The 19,761-nt window shown below is 39.2% G+C and overlaps 1 protein-coding gene and 1 non-coding gene across 4 annotated transcripts in view; one reads left to right on the plus strand and one right to left on the minus strand.

Annotated features, from left to right (window-relative positions):
• Positions 1-19,761, plus strand: part of MBOAT2 (membrane bound O-acyltransferase domain containing 2) — a 153,762-nt gene that overhangs the window by 16,893 nt on the left and 117,108 nt on the right. The window contains exon 1 of one of the 3 annotated variants that reach the window (XM_063622840.1): positions 2,263-2,401. The exons of the other annotated variants lie outside the window; for them this stretch is intronic. The gene's annotated coding sequence lies outside the window, so the exon portion shown is untranslated. Of the gene's footprint in view, positions 1-2,262; positions 2,402-19,761 lie in introns of those variants that run through there. 3 annotated transcript variants of the gene reach the window in all.
• Positions 8,205-8,307, minus strand: LOC129468744 (small nucleolar RNA U13). Its single transcript, XR_008652820.1, has one exon. It is a non-coding gene; the product is annotated as a small nucleolar RNA U13 (small nucleolar RNA).

Genomic DNA, 19,761 nt, shown 5'->3' on the forward strand with positions numbered 1-19,761 from the left:
TGAAAATATACTTTTAATTTTAGAATAGTTTTAAATTTGCAGAAAGTTGTGAAGATAGTACAGAGTGTTTCCACATACCCCACGTCCAGTTTTTCGTCTTGTTAACATGTTTCATTAGTATGGTCATTTGTCACAGGTGGTGAAGCAGTATTGATAATTATTATTGACTAAACTCTGTACTTTATTTGATAGATTTCCTTAGTTTTTACTTAAGGTTAAGGTCTGTATTAGTTAACTGTCATAACAAAAACCATAGACTGTGTGGATTAAACAACAGAAATTTATTTTCTCACAGATCCAGAGGCTGGAAGTCTGAGATCCAGGTGCCAGCATGGTTGGGTTCTGGTGAGGGCTCTCTTCCTGCCTTGCAGACAGCCACCACTGGGGGATGTGCTCACGTGGTCTTTTCTAGATGCGTTCTTAGTGAAAGAGAGAGCAAGCCCTCTGTCTCTTTTTATAAGGGTGCTAATCCAGTCAGGCCAGGGCCCTACCTACCTTCACAACCTCATCTAATCCAAATTACCTTCCAAAGGCCCCATCTCCAAATGCCATCACATCGTGGGTGAGGGCTTCAACATATGAATTTTGGGGGGAAACAGACATTCAGTCTATAGAGTCCTTTTGTGTTCCTGGATCTTATGCAGGCTACCGTATTACTTTTTTTTTTTTTTAAAGACAGAATCTCGCCCTGTTGCCCCCAGCCTAGAGTGCAGTCATGTGATCATGGCTCACCGCAGCCTTGACCTCTTGGGCTTAAGTGATCCTCCCACGTCAGCCTCCTGAGTAGCTGGGACTACAGGCATGTGCCACCAGTCACGGCTAATTTTGTACTTTTTGGAGAGAGGGGATTTCACTATGTTGCTCAGGCTGGTCTCGCAAGTGATCAGCCTGCCTCAGCCTCCCAAAGTGCTGGGATTACAGATATGAGCCACCGTGCCTGGCCCCTATTACATTTAGTCATTGTGTCTCCTTAGCTTCCTCCAGACTGTGGCAGTTTCTCAGACTTTACTTTTTTTTTTTTTTTTTTGATGACCTTGTTGGCTTTGAGGATAACTGGTCATGGATTTTGTAGAATCTCGCCAGTGGGATTTATTGAATGTTTTTCTCATGAGTCTGTGCTTATGGGTGTTTGAGAGGAAGACCACAAAGATGAAGTGTTGTTTTCATCACATCATTCCAAAGGTATGTACTTTGAGTGTGACTGATCACTCTTGATGTTAATTTGATCACCTGGCTGAGGCAGTGTCTGTCAGATTTCTCCACTGTAAAGTTTCTCTTTTTACTCCCACTTTCCATATTGCATAGCCATTCTGAGCAGCCTTAAGCTGTGGATGCTTTGAATAGAGGAATTAGCTACTCTGGTTTACCTCTGAAGAAGCTCTCATTACTGTGTGGAGGGCAAGAGTTGAATCAGGGAGGGGAGTCGGCTTGTGGTCACAGTAGTCTAGGCTTGGTGATGGTGGTCATGGCGGGTGTGGTGCAGAGTGGCCTCATTTGGGATATACTTGAAGGTAGAACTGATATGACTTACTGGTGGATTGAATGTAGTTATAAGAAAAAGAGAAGACTCAAGGATGACGCTTCCTAAGTTTTTGGCCTGAGCAGCTAGGGCAGATAATTATGGGGAGCTAGGGGACAGGGTGGGGAGAACTGGAAAAGAAGTGGCTTTTGGAGCATGGGAAGGGTGGACATGAAAGGTTTTCCTTTGGGCTGTGTTAAGTTTCAGATGCTTGTTAGGCTTTGAGGTATAAACATGTAGACCATTGAAGATGTGAGTCTGGAGTTCAGGTATAGATCAGGTCTCAATATTCTATTTGGGGGTCACACATTTTATCTTTAAAGAATTCCATGTATTTTCAGAATAAGAATTTAGTTTGATAGAATAAAGAACCTGTGGTAATTTGATTTGAATGATGAAAAAAATTTAAATCAAACTTTTTTTTCCCCTGAAAGCATTGTGAAAAAATGGTAAAATGTAGATGATTTTCAATCAGCATCAGTGTGACCTGTCTGTGTCTGACCTAAGTCTCAGCTAATATAGCCAGTTGAGCAGTGGAAGATGAAGAATTTGATTTGCATGTCTTAAAGCCTTTGAGAAAAGGAACTAGACATTTTAGTTTTTTTTTCCCTTAAGGAACTATATGCCTATATTTTGAGCCTTACATTTTTTTCTTAGAGGGAAACTAGTCAGGAGTGGGAGGCCTCTGAACAAGCTTCATTCTGTGTAGCTGCCAGCTTTTCTTTCTCTTTCTCCAGGAGAACACTGGCCCTCAGCGCCTCTTTCTGCTTACCCTTGTTCAGACCAGTAGGGGCGACTGGCTTTCCTGTCTGACTCCTCCTGTTTTGGTAATGAAGATAGGGAGGCTGAAGGATTGATATTATTTGGCTCCCTATTTAAAAGGTAGTTATGTAAAATTAAATAAAATTTGGCCAATACCACTTGTGACTTTAAGTTGTTGTAGAAATTGATTCATTATGATTCAGAAAAGAGAATTTTAAGTTAATAATATTGGAAGAATTTATGGTTTTTTCTCTTCCCTTCCCTCCCCCCTAGTTCTTTATTTATTTTTAGAGCTTTTTGTACTAGTACATCCTCCCTTTTCTGGGGAGTTGATTTGAGAAATTAGATTTGCAAGAGAATGTGTGCTTTTAGAGGATGATGAAAGCCACTTGTGCTCCAACTTAAGGAAAACCCCTTTTAAGCTCCCTGCATGCCCTTTCTAGACCCCATCCCAGAGAGGAATGACTTCTGGAATATTGTGTTAATCATTTCCTTGCTTTCTTCGTAGTGTTAACCACAAACATATATATGTATGTGGTAATAAACATGAAATTTGCCATCGTAACTATCTTTAAGTGCACAGCTCAGTAGTGATAAGTATATTCACAGTGTTGAGCAGTAGATCCCCAGAACTTTTTCATTTTGCAGAACTGAAGCTGCATATTCATTAAGCAACTCCTTATTTTTCCCTCACCCCAACCCCTGGCCTTTTGTTTCTATGAAGTTGACTGTTCTAGATAGTTTGTGTAAGTGGAAACCTATAGTGTTTGTCTTTTTGTGACTGGTTTAATTTCACTTAGCATATGTTTTCAAGGTTCATTTATGTTTTCACATATGAGGTATGTTATGGGACCTCATAAAAGTCAGAATTTCTTTCCTTGTAAAAGCTGAATAATATTCTATTCATAGTTCTTAATTTCCATGTGATTGAAATTATAACATTTTATTCATGATTTGTGATATTTTTGTACCTAGTTTAGGAAAGTCTTCTGTATGCTGAGATCGTAAAGATATCTTCCCATATTATCGGTTTAAGAAATAATTTTTCTTTATTTTAAAACAATATTAAACTCACAGAAAAGTTCCAAGTACAATTTAGAGAATGTTTTCCTGAACCATTTGAGAGTAAGTTGCTGACTCGCTGCCCCATCACTTCTGGATACTTTTGTGATATTTCCTACAAAAAAGGACATTCTTCTGTGTAATCTCAAAATGACCATCAAAATTAGGAAATTAATAAATTTCTATCATCAAATCTTCAGACTTTAAGTTTTACCAGTTATCACATCAAGTCCTTTTTAGCAACAGTGTCCAGTTTGGAATCATAGGTTGCATTTAGTTCGCATGTCTCTTTAGTCTCCTTAAGTCTGGAACGCTCCCTTTATTGAACTGAGAAATATTCCTTCCTCTTCTGTTTTCTGGAAGGGACTGTGTAAAATTGGTATTAATTCTTTTTTAAACATTTGATAGAATTCTCCAGTAAAACCATCTGGGCCTAGAAATGTTTTTTTCTAGATTTTAAATTCCAAAGTGTTTCGTTAACAGTTACAGGGCTATTTAAATTACCTATTTCATATCGGGTGAGTTATAGTAGTTCGAATATGGAATTGGTGCATTTCACCTAAGAAATTTCCATTTTAGCTAATCTGTGTGCAGTTTTATTCTTCCTTACTTTATATAGATATATTTGCAATGAAAATACAATATGTATTTATGAAAATATGTATTTTACATCTGTATCATATAATTTCATATCTGTATCATATAATTTGGATCAAGCTCTAGATGCAGCCAGGACCTCAGTGGCAGGCTGTATTCTGCACAGATGGGAGTCTCAGTGACCTGTAAGGTCTGTGCCTTTACACACTTCAGAATTTGCTATGCATGAGTCTCTCTGACTGTGGATAGTTGTATTGTGGCTATTCTGTGCACACACCTCATTCTATTTCAATTTTTTTCCATGACTTATTATTCAAAACAGTGTGATACAGTGAAAATCAGATTCGCTATGATCCCTGTCCCCAGGTTGCTTAGAGTCTCTGAGGGGTTATGGAGAAGTAATTAGGAAATTGGGAATCAGAGTGGTTTGTGTTCTGATGAGGAAGGGACAGGTCCTTATGAGAACACAGAGAAGAGGTACCTGTTTTATTCTCCTCTGCATCTCTAGTACCTGGTACAGTACCTGGCATATAGTAGGTTTCTCACTAAATCTTTGTTGAATGAATGAATAAACTCAGAGGTGGGTTGACTGCATGGTCACTTTTGGGGAGATCTTACATCTGAGCTAAGTTGGTGATATCCACTGGAGGTAGATGGATGGAGGGAATTCTCCTAGGTGGGTGCAACAGTACGCAGCATCATAGAAGTAAAGAAAGCTTAGCAATCTAAACAGTGGTCTAGAGCTATTTGCAAGTGGGGAGTGGTTTCCAAAAGTGATTACAGACGGAAGGCTAAGAAGAAGTTACTCTGACCAAAGTATATATTGGACAAGGTTCGTGAAGAACTAGAATTGATTTTTACGAATTAGCATTTTTGATTCTGGCTGTTGTGTTTACCATTGTTAAGTTTAGTTTCTAACATACCTTAAGAATAATGCTTTCCAAATGAATGAGAAATATTTTTTTGTGAAGTGTGGTACAGCTTTCTCCAGGTCTTACCTACTCGTCTTACTCAGACTATCTTTGCTCTAAAACAAAACTTTCCTATGCTGTAAATATGTCTGTGGTAAATCACGAGTTGACTGCTAATAATGGTGGGTCATACATTAGCATTTTCATGTGCCAGGTACTGTATTGAGACCCTGCCATGGGTTTTCTCACTTAATCTGGACGGCAGCCTATCTGAGAGGAAACTAAACCTGGGCTCACTCCCACTTTACAGAAGTAACTAAGGTTTGGGGAAGTTGAGTGGTGTGTACCCAGCGTCACTTAGGTAAGCCCACTACTCATATTTGGATCTAAGTCTGTCTGTCTTCATTAACCATTGAGTTTTGTGTGCACTTTCCAATGTTTCATATGTCTTTTTATTAAATAAAAAAGGCCTGGGATTTAGTTTTGGGTATAGATCTTTAGAAAGTTCATCAGTTAAATATGGAAATGGTTTGTAATGAAATAACATATTAGGACACCCCTAAAGCAAATTAAAGAAACTCACTTCAGCTAGCCAACATGGCTGGATACACATAGTCCAACAATAAACACTGTGTTCTTCATCTCTGTCTCCCTTCCTTTCTGTCCTTCCTGTTTCCCCCTCCCTCTTTATCCCACTGCGCTACCCCCTCTCTCATCCTGCTTTTCTTTGAGTGTTCGCCCATTCACTCCTGTCACAGAAGCAGCTCATTTGAAACCAGCTCCACCTGTGATCCTGGGAAGGGAGAGCATCATCTTCTCTGAGGCTTTGGCAGAAATGCCCTAGGGAAGACTCTTGTTCCTGGGGCCTGTGGCTGTGACAGGACTTTGTGAAACTACATGGAATGGGGCCGTTGGGGGTGACAGCATATCTGTATTTCATCTTGATCAGACATATTTGATGGCTGAAAGCTATAATTATTATGTAAAGATAATGCACAATATATTTTAATAGCTTTATCAAGATACAATTCATGTACTATACAACTCATCCATTTAAAGTGTACAATTCAATGGTTTTAATGTACTCAGAGCCATGCAACTATCACTGCTGTCTAACCTGGAACATTTTCATTACAAAAAGAAACCTTGTACCGTTAGCAGTCACTCCCGATTTCCCCAAACCCCTCAGCCCTAAGCAACTACTCCTCTACTTTCGGTCTCCATAGGTTTGCCTGTTTCGTGTAAGTGGAATCATACAGTATGTGGTCTTTTGTGTCTGGCTTCTTTCATTATCATAATGTTTTCAAGGTTTATCTATCTTTGCATATCAGTGTGCATTTTTTATTGCCAATTAATATTTCACTATATGGATATACCACATTTTATTTATGCATCTGTTGATGGACATTTAGGGTGTTTTCACATTTTGGCTATTATGAATAATGCTGCTGTGAACATTTTTGTAGAAGTTTTCGTGTAGATTTAAGTTTTCAGTTATCTTGTGTATATACTTAGGAGTGGAATTGCTGGATCATATGATAACCATGTCTCACATTTTGAGGAACTGTTTTCCAAAGTGGCTGTACCATTTTATATTCCCATCAGCAGTGCGTGAGAGTTCCAGTTTCTCCACATTCTTGTCAACACAATCTTTTTGATTGTAGGCATCTTGGTGGATGTGAAGTGGTATAGTGCATAATGTTTTATAAAAAGGTTGTTTTGTTTTTTAAACAGTTGCCTGTTTATTTGTTTTTTTGCCTTGTATTGGACCTCTCCCAGTGGGTTCTGAACCTTTTCTACCTCAGTCCAGGTGGCCAGGTAGGCAGACCATGTCACTCAAAGGATCAGAAGTGCATGTTTGCTTGTTTTTCTTTTTCTTTATAAACTTCATAATCTACAAGTGCGGATAGGGATTATTCTTATTTTCATATTAAGAAACTATGGTATAAAGAGGTTGTAAATGCCAGAGGTTATTTGGTCAGGGCTGGAACAGGGATTTGTCTTTAGGGTTGATTGGGTGCTGTTGAGTTGCTTGCCTCAGATCCGCTGTTGTCAGCCTGCTGTGATGTGGTAGGTGCATTCCTGTGGCACACATTCCCACTGTGTTCACTGTGTTCTATGTAGTTCCCACAACCTAGTTGCATCTCTACTGCTTTTTTTCTTAGAAATGTGAGGGCAAGAGTAATGTTTTAGGAATAATCTTTATTAAATTGTTCACAAACTTGACTACTTTAATTTTCATTAGTATAAATTACTTGCGGCATCCCAAAACTGAGCTACTTTTCTATGATTCACAATTGCTGCCTTTGACTACTTAATTATGGTGACCTTTATCAGCTGTGTAGGACTATTTACGATTCACCTTAGGGTTGGTATAAAATGTGATATTCTGGCAGTCCATAGTCTGGGATGCACAGATGGTTTTCCATCTGCGGCTTTCTCCCTAGCCCTAAAGAGACACTATTGTTAGGCGTATTAGTAGTGGAGTCTGCGTATCAGGACTCCATGTTGAGTCTTATGTTGTCAGCACAACGTGAAAGAGTCTTTGTTGATCACACCTTATGCAAGAATCTATGTTGATCTCTTGCCATCGATTTGCCACATGTCGCTGTATAGTTTGGAAGTCAAAAACTTGTGATTTAGAATTGCTGTTAAGCTCATGCTTAATATTATAATGGCATCAAGCAATAGCAAGAAGAGATTACACATATTGGCAGTACCCCCTAAATTTGGAATAATACAATGATCTGCATAAAATAAAAGGAAACATGAGCTTGCAAGTATCTTAACAACACATACTTGTTAAACTGATAATGTGGTGGGACTAGGTGCTGGGGGATACAATGAACAAAACACATAAGAATCACTGTCCTTATAAAATGTACATCCCAGTGATTATTATAATGATTTCCTAGAAAATCATTCATCATGTGTGACATTGAGGCAAAATAATCTATTGTGATTTTCTTTGGTAGCAATGTCTGGAAACTTTAAAATTCTAAAAAAGAAAAATCAATTAAAAATGCCTAAATTGATTCATTTAGATAGTGTATTATGTAAGTGATTATTGGTTAAATATCCCAAAGGCAAGATACCACCAATCCCAATCTAATCATTAGAAGTTAGTACTTTTTATATTGACCTGATCCTTCTTGAAAAGTGTACTATTTTAGTGGGAAGCAGTATAATTTCAAAATCAGATCAACATATCCATAAGTTGATAAGCTGACATTGTATCTAATGGAAATCTGATGATAATGAGGCAGGCCAGTAGAGGAGGTTTTTTGTTCTTTAGAAGCATAATTTGAAGACTTGAAAATTAGTAGCACTGTTGAAATTGACCTTTATTTTTAAATAACAGGTAGTGTGCTGATGTTGTAAAAAAGGTTTGAGGAAAGCACATCTCACACATGAATGTGGAAACCCAGTCATCACACTTAGGAGTTAAGAAAGGATTCAAAATAGACCCCTCCCGCCCCCAATCTTTTTTTTAAGCTGGGTGCTTTTATAATTTTTATTTTACTTTAAGTTCTGGGATACAAGTGCAGAATGTGCAGGTTTGTTACATAGGTATATGTGTGCCATGGTAGTTTGCTGCACCTGTCAACCCGTCATTTAGGTTTTAGGCCCCAGTGTGTTAGCTGTTTGTCCTAATGCTCTCTCTCCCCTCGCTCACCACCCCCTGACTGGCCCCAGTGTGTGTTGTTCCCCTCCCTGTGTCTGTGTGTTCTCATTGCTCAACTCAGGTGGATGCCTTTTACCCTGTAGTACCTAGGCACTTGGAGAGGAATGCTTTCAAGTTAAATTAGGAAAAGATCACAATTCTTATTTGGGCTAATGCTTCTGATGGTCATAGCAGGAATGAATGAGTGAATAGATAAATTTTATTAGCAAATATGATAATAAGTAAAATTGTTTACAAGATAATTTTAGATAATTAAAAATACCGTAAAGTCAGTAACATGGGGTCCATGACAAGTGATTGGGGATGCTTCTTTAGATTGTAAGGTCTGTGAAGCTTTGGAAGATGTTATTAGGGTTGTGAATGGTGAAACATCTGTGTGCATTCCATGTGTGGAGGTGGGGAAGTGTCAGCTTTGGGGTGGAAGTGAGTTGAGTGTGTTGGAGACGGTCAATATATTGGAATATAGCCAGTGAGAGAAGCAGTGCGAGATGAGGCTGGAGAGGTGAAAGGGGCCTTGGTCTTTCAGGGCAGAATAAGGAGTGGAGATTTTATTTTAATCATGGCAGTCTGTAGAGTGTTTTAGGGTCTGGGGATTGGTGGCCTCATGTCTGGGGCTGCTGTGTAGGGACTGACTGGTAGAGGCAGGAGAGGAAATGGGGACCTTAAAGAGCTATTGTCCAGAGAAGAAGCCATCGCAGCCGTGGAGACAGAGTCTGGGCCAGCTTTGTGATGTGCTTTGAAGATAGAGCTAAGGAATTGAAGCGTGGATTCCTTGTGGAGGGCAGGAGATGAGCAGTCAGGGGTTGATTGCTAGGTTTTGGTCGAAGTGTGATGGTGCAGTTATTCAGATGGGTCAACTTGGAGGAGAAGTTGGTGGTGAGGGGAATCAGCAGTTCCCTTTTGGCCACAGTAAATTTTAGATACTCATTAGATATTCAAGTGAAGTAGTTTAATGGACAGCCGAATAAATGTCTGAAGTTCAGCGGAGAGGTCAAGACTAAAATGACAGAGGAAGGTGTCAGCAACACAGAGCTCACTTCAGAGCCATATAGGACTGGGTGAACTCCCCATTAGGGAGTGGGCTCTGCAGTTTACTTCCTTAAACTGAGAAAGTTGGACAGGATTGTCTTTAAGGTCCCATTTTTTTCCAAAAATTAGATGTTCATCGAGTTCTAAGAGCCTTTGTAAGAAGCTTGAAGTGATGAGAATTTTCTCTGAAATGCTCTAGCTTCTTTTAAGCCATGAAAAGGATGAATGGGGACGAAATACAGACATTTCAGTATTCCACGTCTGTATTCATTCCACAGTTGCTTGTCCACAAAGTGTGATATGTAACTTCAATGAAATACCCTTCTGAGAGGGAAAGTAACCTCAATCACATTGCAAGGTTTTCAGTTGAACCCAGTGGTGGTCAATGTGAAGTTATTTTTATTAAAAAAAATTTAAACAGCTTTATTGAGGTATAAGTGACACCAAAGCTGTACATACTAAAAGTGTAAAATTTGGTGTTTTGACACAGGTATCCACCCATAAGGCTGTCACCACAATAAAGATGATAGACATATCTGACACCTCAACAGTTTCCTCGTGCCCTTCGGTACCGTCTCCCTCCTGCCTCTCCCTGGCCTCCATCCCCAGGCAACCACTGATAAGCTTTTTGTCACTATAGATTAGTTTGGGTTTTCTAGAAATTCATTTAAATAGAATCATACAGTAGGCACTCTTCTCTCTTTCTGGCTTCTTGGACTCCACATAATTATTTTGAGATTCATCCATGCTGTTGTCTGTGTCAATAGTTCATTCCTTTTTATTGCTAAGTAAGTAATATCCTATTGTATGACTATACCAGATTCACTTGTGCAGTCATTATGAAGTTAGACTACTTTCTTTTTCCCTTCAGCAGGTCTTCTGATTTGCTATTATTTGTAACCACCTAAGAGATTAAACGTGTCAGTGTGCACACACACGGAGACACGCTCTGAACGTGCTTTATGGAAGGGCTTTTTTGTTCTGGTATTCATCCCCCTTCTTCCTGTTCAGGGATGGGCTGCTTGGCTTCTCATTTGTCAGAGCAAGCTTGACAGTGTTTGGAGAGGAAGCAGGCCCGTCCTTTCTGTGCGTCCGTGTTCTGTGTGATGCTTTGGGATGTGTGTATGTTGTTGAGCCTGACTTATTTTTTATCCGGCTTGTATTTATTTCAGTAGGTCGCCTACTGAAGCTTCATAGTTTAACCCTTCCTTAGGTTTCATAGTTTAGCAGTTGTGGATGCAGTTAATCTAGTACCTTTTAATTTCATAGGACAGTGTAAATAAATTCCTTCTCAGTTTATAGGAATTTTTTATAGTTGGTTAAGACAGAGATCAAAATGAGATAAGCATTAATTATTAGCCTGGTAGGTAGGTGCCTACCTTTAATCTCTGTGGTGCCTTGATTAAATCACTCACTTTCTGCTTCTGTTTCGGTGCATTTGGGAAAACTTACTGCTTTTTGGTTTGTATGGATGGTCTGAGAATATATTTAGGGATTTGTGAGTTAATCAACCTTTGGGAGTCTGGCTGTTTTTAACAACATATGGATGTCTGGGCTGTAGATTGGCAGTTCTCTGTGCTGTTGTCTGGGAGGAAGAGGAGAGGATGTTATGTCTGATGTACAGGCTTGTCCTGGCAGAACAGGGCTTCTTGCTGGCTGAACCCAGTGTATTTGGTGTAGGTGGGATTAGAAGGGGCAGTGGCCATATAATTCAGGAGATAAGAAAGAGTCTTAAGAGAGGCATGCCAAATAAATCTCTCTCATGATGCTGTTTCTCTGCCTAACATAAGACTTAGTGGCCATCATTTTTTTTTTGTATTGTTCATTTAATTGTCTTTTACTGGCCTGTAAGTTTTGTGAGTGCAGGGACAACCATGGCTGTGGTGTTCATCCATTGTACCTATACAAGAAGTGTTTACAGAATGTTGATAGAATGTGTCCTTATGCTTCTTGTACTTATTTTACATTTGTGGTTATAAAGTTTCTAGTTGTAGCAATTAATGTTTCCCTTTAGGAAAGATGGAAGATAAATATGAGCTGTTTTATTAGTCTGCTCCCCTTGATTTTAAGCAAATTCTTGAGGCATGATTCTTGCCCCCACTCCCTCACCCCTATTTTCCTTTCAGTGAACGAAAGGCACAGATGGAGCCAGGCCTTCCACTCAGGGATTGGTAGGAATGCATAGATGAATAAAATTTGTTCCCAAGCCATCAGAAGCTCACAATCAAAAAGGAAAGTCAGACTCACAGGCCAGTAAGTGACGGTTTAATATAAGCACATGTACAGAAATTACTTTAAAAAACACGGCACATGGATACATATGTAACAAACCTGCACATTGTGCACATGTACCCTAAAACCTAAAGTATAATAATAATAAAAAAAAAAGTATTTTGGGATCCCAAAAAGTATGAATAAAGGTTCTACTTTCTAGGTTGAAGAGGTGGGTAGAAGTGACGCCATTAAGTAAAATAGGAGATCCAGAAGGAAACGAGGCAGATTTGGTAAGATGGTGGCATTGGTCAGGTACAAGTGCAGTAAATAATTCAGTTTTTGGATGTTTTCAGTTTGAATTTTGTGCAGAGTGTTATTCTTTCTAGGTAATCTGTAGATTTTTGTGTTGGTTTATAAAAAGCACTTTCCCCAGTTGGTAGCTTTGAATTCATCTTCATTATTTGTGAGGAGGCTATACTTTTTGGATTAGATATTCTCCATTACCTTACCAAAGTTGGCTCTAAATAGTAGAGCCAACTTTTTGCTTACATTATGCTTGGAAAAAGTGTTTTTTTCTATGGCAATGGCCTAGAAATGTTTGAAAATGCTTGCATCCTTTAAGCTGTGGTTGCCATTGCATAAAATTTAGTGGGATGAAACTAGCAGATTCAGTATAGGGAGATGAGGTAATTACTGTCTTAAATTCTGGTGCTTAGCTTCTTGTTTGGAAATTTGAAAGCAAGCATGTATTATTTTAAAAAATCATCTATTTGGGAGTAGATAATAAATGCCCATGTTGCAAAATATCAAGGGAGATGGGTACATAATGAAAAAGAAGTCTCCCTTTTACCCCATCCTCCACCCTGAGGGGCTGCCGTTGTTCCCAGTGATTGGGTATCCTTCCAGAGATATTCCGCGGGAGACGTCTGTTTCCTCTTGGAGATACAGAGATAGCGTGCTTTCCGGATTGGTTAATTCAGTGGCTCAGCAACCTCATCAAGGCCTGGGTTCTTTAATATTTCTGTTCTGCTTTCTTATTTGTTTCTCTTAGGCTGCCCGCCACATGATTCCCAGGTGCCTTTCCCCTTCCGTGTGTCTCATGTACATGGCAAAGTCCACAGGCGAAAAGCAAGTGTCTTTGTTGTATCCCTTTTTAAGAGTGAGGAAGACTTTCCCAGTAATCCCTAGCCATATTTCTCATTGAACAGAATGGCAGCACAGTTACATTCCCAGAATTAGTTGTTGGTGATGATTGGCCGAGACCAGTTGCTATTCATCTTATGAGACTAGTGAAGAGTCTAGCTTTTCTTAAAACACATGGCTGCCTGGTCTGGTTACTGAACAAAATCTGGGTTCTCTTAGCAAGGAGAAAGATTACTGCTATGGGGTATCTAAAAGATCATTTCATCTTAGTTCAGGGCTGCCTCATTCTTTGTGATGGCTAGAGAGCATTCATTCCACTCACTTCATGTACCATGCTTTAGTAGTCTCTGTCTTTTCCAATTTTTATATTATCACTGTGCTGCAGTACCTGTTCATAAATGTAAATACATCGTCTTCCCTATTTCCAAATTGTTCCCTATTAACATTATGTCAGTATATATTAAATACTTCCACTAACAATGTTTAGTGTGCCTGTTTCCTTATACACTTGACAGTACAGAATACTGCTGAACTCCATCTGATAGGTGAAAATGTTATTTTACTCTGATTTCAATTTCTGTTTCTTGTATTAGAGGGTTTGGGCATCTTTTCTTAGGAATGAATCGTTTGTGATTCTTTTTCTGAGACCTGACTGTGCCTATGCTCTGCCTACTTTTCTATTATACTGTTTTTATTATTGATATGTAGGAGTTTCAGATAGATTAAAGAAATTAGCTCTTGGTGATATGACTTATACTATTGCTTTGTTTTTTAACTTGAGTTGCTTTTATTTATTTATTTTTATTATACTTTAAGTTCTAGGGTACATGTGCACAACGTGCAGGTTTGTTACATATGTATACATGTGCCATGTCGGTGTGCTGCACCCATTAACTCGGCATTTACATTAGGTATATCTCCTAATGCTATCCCTCCCCCCTCCCCCCACCCCACGACAGGCCCCAGTGTATGATGTTCCCCTTCCTGTGTCCAAGTGTTCTCATTGTTCAATTCCCACCTGTGAATCAGAACATGTGGTGTTTGGTTTTTTGTCCCTGCGATAGTTTGCTGAGAATGATGGTTTCCAGCTTCATCCATGTCCCTACAAAGGACATGAACTCATCCATTTTTATGGCTGCATAGTATTCCATGGTGTATATATGCCACATTTTCTTAATCCAGTCTATCACTGATGGACATTTGGGTTGGTTCCAAGTCTTTGCTATTGTGAATAGTGCCACAATAAACATACGTGTGTATGTATCTTTATAGCAGCATGATTTATAATCCTTTGGGTATATACCCAGTAATGGGATGGCTGGGTCAAATGGTATTTCTAGTTCTAGATCCTTGAGGAATTGTCACATTGTCTTCCACAATGGTTGAACCAGTTTACAGTCCCATCAACAGTGTAAAAGTGTTCCTATTTCTCCACATCCTCTCCAGCACCTGTTGTTTCCTGACTTTTTAATGATTGCCATTCTAACTGGTGTGAGGTGGTATTTCATTGTGGTTTTGATTTGCATTTCTCTGATGGCCAGTGATGATGAGCATTTTTTCATGTGTCTACTGGCTGCATAAATGTCTTCTTTTGAGAAGTATCTGTTCATGTCCTTCGCCCACTTTTTGATGGGGTTGTTTGTTTTTTTCTTGTTAATATTTTTAAGTTCTTTGTAGATTCTGGATATTAGCCCTTTGTCAGATGAGTACATTGCAAAAATTTTCTCCCATTCTGTAGGTTGCCCGTTCACTCTGATGGTAGTTTCTTTTGCTGTGCAGAAGCTCTTTAGTTTAATTAGATCCCACTTGTCAATTTTGGCTTTTGTTGCTATGGCTTTTGATGTTTTAGAAATGAAGTCCTTGCCCATACCTATGTCCTGAATGGTATTGCCTAGGTTTTCTTCTAGGGTTTTTGTGGTTTTAGGTCTAACATTTAAATCTTTAGTCTATCTTGAATTAATTTTTGTATAAGGTGTAAGGAAGGGATCCAGTTTCAGCTTTCTACATATGGCTAGCCAGTTTTCCCAGCACCATTTATTAAATAGGGAATCCTTCCCCATTTCTTGTTTTTGTCAGGTTTGTCAAAGATCAGATGGTTGTAGTTGTGTGGTATTATTTCTGAGGGCTCTGTTCAGTTCCGTTGGTCTATATCTCTGTTTTGGTACCAGTACCATGCTGTTTTGGTTACTGTAGCCTTGTAGTATAGTTTGAAGTCAGGTAGCATGATGCCTCCAGCATTGTTCTTTTGGCTTAGGATTGACTTGGCGATGCGGGCTCTTTTTTGGTTCCATATGAACTTTAAAGTAGTTTTTTCCAATTCTGTGAAGAAAGTCATTGGTAGCTTGATGGGGACGGCATTGAATCTATAAATTACCTTGGGCAGTGTGGCCATTTTCATGATATTGATTCTTCCAACCCATGAGCATGGAATGTTCTTCCATTTGTTTGTATCCTCTTTTATTTCACTGAGCAGTGGTTTGTAGTTCTCCTTGAAGAGGTCCTTCATATCCCTTGTAAGTTGGATTCCTAGGTATTTTATTCTCTTTGAAGCAATTGTGAATGGGAGTTCACTCATGATTTGGCTCTCTGTTTGTCTGTGATTGGTGTACAAGAATGCTTGTGATTTTTGTACACTGATTTTGTATCCTGAGACTTTGCTGAAGTTGCTAATCAGCTTAAGGAGATTTTGGGCTGAGACCATGGGGTTTTCTAGATATACAATCATGTCATCTGCAAACAGGGACAATTGGACTTCCTCTTTTCCTAATTGAATACCCTTTATTTCCTTCTCCTGCCTGATTGCTCTGGCCAGAACTTCCAGCATTATGTTGAATAGGAGTGGTGAGAGAGGGCATCCCTGTCTTGTGCCAGTTTTCAAAGGGAATGCTTCCAGTTTTTGCCCATTCAGTATGATATTGGCTGTGGGTTTGTCATAGATAACTCTTATTATTTTGAGATACGTCCCATCAATACCTAATTTATTGAGAGTTTTTAGCATGAAGCGTTGTTGAATTTTGTCAAAGGCCTTTTCTGCATCTATTGAGATAATCATGTGGTTTTTGTCTTTGGTTCTGTTTATATGCTGGATTACATTTATTGATTTGCGTATGTTGAACCAGCCTTGCATCCCAGGGATGAAGCCCACTTGATCATGTTGTATAAGCTTTTTGATGTGCTGCTGGATTCGGTTTGCCAGTATTTTATTGAGGATTTTTGCATCAATGTTCATCAAGGATATTGGTCTGAAATTCTCTTTTTTGGTTATGTCTCTGCCAGGCTTTGGTATCAGGACGATGCTGGCTTCATAAAATGTGTTAGGGAGGATTCCCTCTTTTTCTATCGATTGGAATAGTTTCAGAAGGAATGGTACCAGTTCCTCCTTGTACCTCTGGTAGAATTGGACTGTGAATCCATCAGGTCCTGGACTCTTTTTGGTTGGTAAGCTATTGATTATTGCCACAATTTCAGAACCTGTTATTGGTCTATTCAGAGATTCAACTTCTTCCTGGTTTAGTCTTGGGAGGGTGTATTTGTCGAGGAATTTATCCATTTCTTCTAGGTTTTCTAGTTTATTTTCATAGAGGTGTTTGTAGTATTCTCTGATGGTAGATTGTATTTCTGTGGGATCGGTGGTGATATCCCCTTTTTCATTTTTTATTGCATCTATTTGATTCTTCTCTCTTTTCTTCTTTATTAGTCTTGCTAGCGGTCTATCAATTTTGTTGATCTTTTCAAAAAAGCAGCTCCTGGATTCATTAATTTTTTGAAGGGTTTTTTGTGTCTCTATTTCCTTCAGTTCTGCTCTGATCTTAGTTATTTGCCTTCTGCTAGCTTTTGATTGTGTTTGCTCTTGCTTTTCTAGTTCTTTTAATTGTGATGTTAAGGTGTCAATTTTAGATCTTTCCTGCTTTCTCTTGTGGGCATTTAGTGCTATAAATTTCCTTCTACACACTGCATTAAATGTGTCCCAGAGATTCTGGTATGTTGTGTCTTTGTTCTCATTGATTTCAAAGAACATTTTTATTTCTGCCTTCATTTCGTTATGTATCCAGTAGTCATTCCGGAGCAGGTTGTTCAGTTTCCATGTAGTTGAGCGGTTTTGAGTGAGTTTCTTAATCCTGAGTTCTAGTTTGATTGCACTGTGGTCTGAGAGACAGTTTGTTATAATTTCTGTTCTTTTACATTTGCTGAGGAGTGCTTTACTTCCAACTGTGTGGTCAATTTTGGAATAAGTGCGATGTGGTGCTGAGAAGAATGTATATTCTGTTGATTTGGGGTGGAGAGTTCTGTAGATGTCTATTAGGTCAGCTTGGTGCAGAGCTGAGTTCAATTCCTGGATATGCTTGTTAACTTTCTGTCTTGTTGATCTGTCTAATGTTGACAATGGGGTGTTAGTTTCCCATTATTATTGTGTGGGAATCTGAGTCTCTTTGTAGGTCTCTAAGGACCTGCTTTATGAATCTGGGTGCTCCTGTATTGGGTGCATATATATTTAGGATAGTTAGCTCTTCTTGTTGAAGTGATCCCTTTACCATTATGTAATGGCCTTCTTTGTCTCTTTTGATCTTTGTTGGTTTAAAGTCTGTTTTATCAGAGACTAGGATTGCAACCCCTGCCTTTTTTTGTTTTCCATTTGCTTGGTAGATCATCCTCTATACCTTTATTTTGAGCCCATGTGTGTCTCTGCACATGAGACGGGTCTCCTGAATATAGCACACTGATGGGTCTTGACTCTTTATCCAATTTGCCAGTCTATATCTTTTAATTGGAGCATTTAGCCCATTTACATTTAAGGTTAATATTGTTATGTGTGAATTTGATCCTGTCATTATGATGTTAGCTGGTTATTTTGCTTGTTAGTTGATGCAGTTTCTTCCTAGCATCGATGGTCTTTATAATTTGGCATGTTTTTGCAGTGGCTGGTACCGGTTGTTCCTTTGCATGTTTAGTGCTTCCTTCAGGAGCTCTTGTAGGGCAGGCCTGGTGGTGACAAAATCTCTCAGCATTTGCTTGTCTGTAAAGGATTTTATTTCTCCCTCACTTATGAAGCTTAGTTTGGCTGGATATGAAATTCTGGGTTGAAAATTCTTTTCTTTAAGAATGTTGAATATTGGTCCCCACTCTCTTCTGGCTTGTAGAGTTTCTGCCGAGAGATGCGCTGTTAGTCTGAGGGGCTTCCCTTTGTGGGTAACCCGACCTTTCTCTCTGGCTGCCCTTAACATTTTTTCCTTCATTTCAACTTTGGTGATTCTGACAATTATATGTCTCGGAGTTGCTCGTCTCGAGGAGTGGCGTTCTCTGGATTTCATGAATTTGAATGTTGGCCTGTCTTGCTGGGTTGGGGAAGTTCTCCTGGATAATATCCTGCAGAGTGTTTTCCAACTTGGTTCCATTCTCCCCGTCACTTTCAGGTACACCAATCAGACATAGATTTGGTCTTTTCACATAGTCCCGTATTTCTTGGAGGCTTTGTTTGTTTCTTTTTACTTTTTTCTCTAAACTTCTCTTCTCGCTTCATTTCATTCATTTGATTTTCAATCACTGATACCCTTTCTTCCAGTTGATCGAATCAGCTACTGAAGCTTGTGCATTCGTCACGTAGTTCTCGTGCCGTGGTTTTCAGCTGCATCAGGTCATTTAAGGACTTCTCTACACTGGTTGTTCTAGTTAGCCATTCGTCTAATATTTTTTCAACGTTTTTAGCTTCTTTGCAGTGGGTTCGAACTTCCTCCTTTAGCTCAGAGAATTTTGATTTCTGAAGCCTTCTTCTCTCAACTCGTCAAAGTCATTCTCCGTCCAGCTTTGTTCTGTTGCTGGCGAGGAGCTGTGTTCCTTTGGAGGGGGAGAGGCACTCTGATTTTTAGAATTTTCAGCTTTTCTGCTCTGTTTTTTCCCCATCTTTGTGGTTTTATCTAACTTTGGTCTTTGATGATGGTGACGTACAGATGGGGTTTTGGTGCGGATGTCCTTTCTGTTTGTTAGTTTTCCTTCTAACAGTCAGGACCCTCAGCTGCAAGTCTGTTGGAGTTTGCTGGAGGTCAGCTGTTTTCCTGGGTATCCGCTGTTTTCCTGGGTATCAGCAGTGGAGGCTGCAGAACAGCGAATATTGCTGAACAGCAAATGTTGCTGCCTGATTGTTCCTCTGGAAGCTTCATCTCAGAGGGGTGCCCGGCCATGTGAGGTGTCAGTCTGCCCCTACTGGGGGCTGCCTCCCAGTTAGGCTTCTTTGGGGTCAGGGACCCACTTGAGGAGGCAGTCTGTCTGTTCTCAGATCTCAAACTCTGTGCTGGAAGAACCACTACTCTCTTCAGAGCTTAGTTGGAAATTCAGAAATCACCCATCTTCTGCATTGCTCACACTGGGAGCTGTAGACTGGAGCTGTTCCTATTCGGCCATCTTGGAACTGCCTACTATTGCTTTTAAGTTTGTTGTTTGTCCTTTGACTTTGCTTATGGTGTTTTGCCATGAAGGAATTTTTTATATTTATGTGATGAAATTGTATCTTTTTTTATTGCTTCCAAAGTTTGTGTTATACTCAAAATATTTCAGATATTACCTTTATCATATTCTGAATACCCATTATGTGTTTGGATCTATCACTGGAATTCTGGTTATATTTCACTGATCCGTCTGTTCATCTGTTCATCATTCTAGGTTCTAAAAAATGTGTTCTAGTCTCTGAAAGGAAGGTCATAAATTTTCTGGCTATCTCACATGTTTATATTTCTATATTAGTTTTAAAATCAAGTTTTCTTTTTTTAAAATCCTATTGACATTTTTATTGTATGGACTTAAATTTAATGATCAACATAGGGAGAAAGTAACATCTTTATGATTCT

Source organism: Symphalangus syndactylus, chromosome 18 (genome assembly GCF_028878055.3).
Source record: "Symphalangus syndactylus isolate Jambi chromosome 18, NHGRI_mSymSyn1-v2.1_pri, whole genome shotgun sequence".
Classification (NCBI taxonomy): domain Eukaryota; kingdom Metazoa; phylum Chordata; class Mammalia; order Primates; family Hylobatidae; genus Symphalangus; species Symphalangus syndactylus.